The following is a 5,602-nucleotide window of genomic DNA, read 5'->3' as shown; positions in this document are numbered from 1 at the left end:
AGAGGATGCAGAAGACACTTCGAGCAAAATGTAAAAATAAACGTCGAATTGAAGCATCGATGGCCGAGGCATTCATTACTGAGGAGGCGGCAAACTTCGTGACAGCACACTACGAAGCCAAAAATCATCATTTGCATAATCCGAAGCCTCGGTACAATGCTGGCGACCCTAAAAAGGGTGGACCCAACCTCAGCCTATTCAAAGGGAAGCTCGCACCAGCCGCTACTTATACTCCCTTATTGTTGGATGTCGATGAATGGCAGACCATTACGTTGTATATCTTGAACAATCTAACAGAAGTGCTGTCGTACATCGAGTAAGTTCTCGGTACATTGTTTCGCAAACTCTAATTCCTTTGAACTGCTCTTATTTCTGGATATTTGATACAGTCGATACGTCGCCAAATTCTTGTATGGAGCGGTGATCCAAAAGGATTCCGTCGAAGAGTATGAGCTTCTGGCAATGCATGGACGCGCTATCCCGGTTTCATCTCTTGGTTCAAACAAACGGTAATTTCTATTAGACCATTTCATTTCTTCGTCTATTTTCCGGCTAATGCAACAATCATTTTGTATTAAACTTGTAGGCTAGTTCAGAGTCTATGGACGCCGAATTGAGACAAGTCGCTAATGGTTTTGACTATAAGGTCCGTTCATTTGACAAATACGACATCAACGGGTATCGCTTTCGTACCTATGGTAAAGAGCTATCTATGGCCGACCGAAAGTCTACAAATTGTTGTGTCTCTACTATCGGTGAAGGAGATAGCGAGTATTATGGAAGAGTTGAAGCAATTTATGAACTTCTATTCTATGGTGCAAACCCATCGAACATCGTAGTCTTCAAATGTTATTGGTTCCAGCCAAAGGAGACTAGAAGGACTCATGAACATCTAGGGCTAGTCAAAATCAAACAAAGCACCCATTTGGATGTTCCTGATGTCTATATTATGGCTCAACAGGCAACCCAAGTTTTCTATCTACCATGGGCCTGCCAAAGTGATCCAAATCTCAATGGTTGGGATGTCGTTTATGAAGTGCCGCCACATGTTAGACCACCTCCCTCAATGAAGAAGATTATGAACCTCACATTAACCCAGACACATATGAAGGAGAGTTCTTCCAAGAAACACGTCTTTCCAAAAACGTTTCAAGAACCGCTCTACTTCACCCCAGAACATTGAAGTAGACAGCGACAGTGAATCCGAGCATGAGCCGGAACAAGAAGAGCTGGAACAAGAAGAGCCGCAACAAGAAGAGGTTACTGCTGCGGATGACCTGTCAATGCTTGACCGATTACGTAAAGGAGGCCTTCCACATGTTGATGCATTTATTGATGATGATGATGAGCACGTCATTACTGATAGTGATGATGATGCATTTATTGACCCTGAAGCATATATAGACGATGAAGATTAATATTATAGTTCATGTTAGGTATTCTATTTTTTTATGTTCATGATGATGATACACTTAAATTATATACATATTATTATTCATGTCAGGTATTCTTTTTTTATGTTGTACTAATTTCATTTACTCTTTGTCATTACAGGTGTTGACAGATGGTGGGCGTGGGTCGAGAGCGCTCCGAGGCTCCTCCCTCGGCGCGTGGTGGGAGGGGTAGTTCCATTCCACCCTAGACCCTTCGGAGAGCGCTAGATCTCAGTATGCAGACACCACCGGCGGTCGCTTCTTCTTTGGCCGGGAGAGGTCGGGGGCGGAAGAAGAAGGAGAAGGCTAGTAGGGGTGGACGTGGCAGCGGGAGAGCTAGGAAGGATGCCACTACGCCTTCCTCGCCGGCAACCTCAGTTGATTCACCTGACCATAGGACTGCTCCGTCTAAGATGGAGCCGCCTGAGGTGGACCCGTCTTGGACCCCGGTCCACGAGCCTCGGGCCGACGAGCGTTTCCCCCACGAGACTCCGGTCCCAGAGGCTTTGTCCCACGAGACTCTGGATCAGGCTACGTCGCAGCCGAACCGATTGGGGGACTGGCCGGAGTCGAGTGGCCATGCTGATGGTGACGAGGGTGGCTATAGTTCTGATAGCTATAGTGAGAGTGAGCGGGTTGAGGGGGGCAATGTCTACCAGCGTGGCGGTACAAAGCTCCCGCCCACCCCGGCGACCCCTGACCAGAGGTGGTTGATTACGCCTGATGGGGAGAAGTAAGTGCATTTACTCTTTTTTAACCTTTTGCCTTCACATTTCTTCGAATATCTAATGCGTTAGCCTTGTCATACTGCAGGTCTTGGAAACACGGTCGTGGTGTCCGCAGGCCCAACACAGTCCTTGGTGTGATTTGTCGCCAGAGCTTCCTGGGTCACGTTGCCCGGTGAGGGCCAGGTTCCAGAGCTAGGAATGACTTGGGAGCACTACTTGGTTGCCCTGGCCCCGCCGGGGGAGAGGATCGGCGGTGTCGAGTGCCACATGGTGGCTGATGTTGTGATCCAGACGTTTTGGGTAATTTTTCCTCTCTCGTTTACGTTGTGTTTTCTTGTTTGATTGGCAACTCTAGTGATTGTACTAATCCGTGTTTTCTTGTTTGATTGCAGACCTTTTACAGGTGTGCTGAGGGACAGGAGGAGGCCGCAGCTCGGGTTATCGAAGCCGAGTGCAAGCGGCTACTTCAAGACTGGCGGAACAGGGCTCGGACGCAGGCTACTCGAAGCTACTTCGCCTCGATTGGTATTAGGATGTCCAAGTCAAAGTGTCGCACAAAGTATCTGAGTAAGGAGAAGTACATGGAGGTAATTACCTATTCTTAAGGCCTTGTATTTAGTTTCGTAGGCGTAGCGCTCAAATTTCTCTTACTTAACTTAGGTGCCCCCGAGATGGTGTGCGGATAGGCTGGATTATTGGGAGGCGTTGGTGGATGAGTGGTGCTCTCCCCAATGGCTATCCACCCACAACAATGAAAAGGATCGGCGTGGAAAAATGAGCGGTGTGCCTCACCATCAAGGCAGCGTCAACCTATATCAGTACGGGGATAACTAGGTATGTGGTTTGCTTCATGATTCATGCAAATTCAGTCTTCATGCTAGTTTGAGCCCTTAACTAATACTTTGTTCCTCTCTTTTAGGCGCAGCACAACAAGACGGATGTGCCAGAGCTGTTCGACCTCTATGCCATGGCCCATAGTGCCCCGTATAAGAAGGCCAAGGCATTCTCTGAGTCTGATCTCGATGATCCAAAGAACTTCACCAACCGTGCCTCCCACAACAAGCTCTTGAGGTACAGAGAAGAGGGGAAGGCGAGGAAAGGGCCGAACTTTAACCCGAGCCAGCCTATTGATCCATAGCTGGTGATGATATCTGGTGGCGGGAGGAACCATGGCTTGTTAGCCATTGGGGATGGACTGATACGTTGTACTAGCACTCTCCCGCAGATCAAGAGGCGCCAGACGAGCTCCGATCCTGAGATAAGGCCTCGTACACGGCCAATGGATCTCGAAATCAAGGTTAGTTATACAGAATCAGATACCTTTCCTCCATTACATTATGTGTGCGGCCGTCGATGATTACAACGCTAAAGAGGAGTGGTGTTGCAGGCTGCTATTGAGGAAGAGAGAGCAAAGACCCAGGAGCTTCTGGCGGAGGAAAGGAGGAAGGTGGCGGAGAGGGAGAGGGAGACTGAGGAGAGGACGGCTAGGCTTTTGGAGGAGGAGAGGAACCAGAATGACTTGGCTAACCGAGCCATATACAAGCTCTTCGCGGTAAGTCTCTTCTGCATATTAGCTAAATCATGCACGCAATGTTCCTTTCATTAGTAACTAATATGACTGACTCATCAAAACCAAATGTGCAGTCCATGTGCAAGAAGAACGGTCAGACCCCTCCGCCGATGCCAGTCATTGCTCCGGCGGACACGGTGAGTTTCATTTGAATGGACATTACTTATTAGTCTTCACATTTGAGTTGCATCATGCTAACGAGACATTGCAAATGATCTTTAATTTGGTGCAGCATAACTCCCGACAAGCATCGACGTCTGCCATTGGTGCGAGCAATAACCCCGATCCTCCTCCGTCTGCCACTACCGCGAGCAAGAACCCCGATCCTTCACCTACGGGTTGACGGTAAGTTTTGCCTAGTGCTTTGCTTAATTAGCTCCAAAATGACCTATTTAACCTAGGATAGTCTAAAATGACCTATACTTAGCATTTTTTCCTCCAAAATGACTTAATATGCTTAGCTAGCTCAAAATCGACCTATTTAACCTAGGATAGCTCTAAAATGACCTATACTTAGCATTTTTTCCTCCAAATGACTTAATATGCTTAGCTAGCTCTAGAATGACATAATATGCTTACGAAATGACATATTTTAGTTCCGAAATGACTTCATATGCTTAGCTAGCTCCAAAATGACATAATAAACTTATGAGTTCCAAAATGACCTTACTTAGCATTTTTACACCAAAATGACTTAGTATGCTTAGCTAGCTCAAAAATGACATAATAACCATACTTAGCTCCAAAATGACCTATTTTACAGATATAAGTTGCATCATCATAATCTTCACATTTTAGTTGCATCATAATAATCTTCTTCTTCTAGTCTTCTTCTTCTAACTTTCTTCTTTCCCATTTTGTAAATTTGCTTCAGATCACGGAAGCTTGGGTTGATGGAGTGCTTGTCTTTAGTTTTTGTTTTGACTTTGTGAAACTTGCTACCTATGATGAAACTGTGTAATATTGATGAAATTATGTATATGTATGAATGAAACTTGCTACTATTGATAACATGTGTTGGATATATTTGCGTTCATGACTAGTCCCCATCGTACTTTGGGTCAAAGTTTGTCCACGAATTTTACTTGTAAAATGTGAATGGAAAACGAGATTTTGTTATACCCAAACAAAAAAGGACTGGAGGGAGTGATTGCTCTGACACGGACGCGACCTCTCATAGCGCAGGCATTGAACCGGCACGCCGGCCAAGAGGGCCGCACTCGCTGCAGGCCCGGCTGAGCACGCCTCCTCGGCGCATGCAACCAGCTTAAGACTGCCCCGCCTGCCTTCATTGAATCTGTGCGTGTGCCGGCAACACGTCCTTCCACGAGCCGGCAAGCATTTTAGAACACAAAAAATGACTAAAATATAATTAATTTACGCATGGTCTTGACTTGTTGTGCTCGCACTGGTAGTTGAACTAGTAGACGATTTTCTTTATTTATAACTCTCCTCACATTTTTTTGGCTTTGAAGTGAATCATTGTTGTGGACATTATCTATGAATTTGCAGATATCTGTGAACATGAGTTTGATGTGGAAGTTGAACTTGGAATGTCGGGCTTGCGCGTGAACTATACCATGTCCAATTCTTCGTCTGTTATTGTTTGGAAAGTAATTGCTGTTATTACATGACCCAAAAAAACATTTTGTGCCGCATCAGTAGATGCACGGACATCACAACAGGCATGCTGACTGGATAAACATTTGAACCTAGCTATTATGAAGGAAATTTTGTATTGACAACATTTTTAGATAGCAGGAGACGCTTAGCCTGCTCTGCCTCTGCTAGCTTATTTCTGGCTTCTTCCATCTCTTCTTTGGCTTGGGTGAAAAGAGCATCTGATTGCTCTTTTCGCTTCTTCAGGAACT

At 45.8% G+C, this 5,602-nt stretch overlaps 1 long non-coding RNA gene across 1 annotated transcript in view; it reads left to right on the top strand.

Moving 5' to 3' along the window:
• Nucleotides 1-2,703, top strand: part of LOC119298528 — a 6,509-nt gene extending 3,806 nt beyond the window's left edge. Inside the window, exons 2-3 of the long non-coding RNA XR_005145880.1 lie at nt 2,247-2,461; nt 2,554-2,703. This is a non-coding gene — a long non-coding RNA (uncharacterized LOC119298528). The remainder of the gene's footprint in view (nt 1-2,246; nt 2,462-2,553) is intronic.
• Nucleotides 2,704-5,602: the final 2,899 nt, after the last annotated feature.

Source organism: Triticum dicoccoides, chromosome 5A (assembly GCF_002162155.2).
Source record: "Triticum dicoccoides isolate Atlit2015 ecotype Zavitan chromosome 5A, WEW_v2.0, whole genome shotgun sequence".
NCBI classification, from domain to species: domain Eukaryota; kingdom Viridiplantae; phylum Streptophyta; class Magnoliopsida; order Poales; family Poaceae; genus Triticum; species Triticum dicoccoides.
The sequence above is the reverse complement of the archived record's forward strand: the minus strand, read 5'-3'. Positions and strand labels throughout refer to the sequence as shown.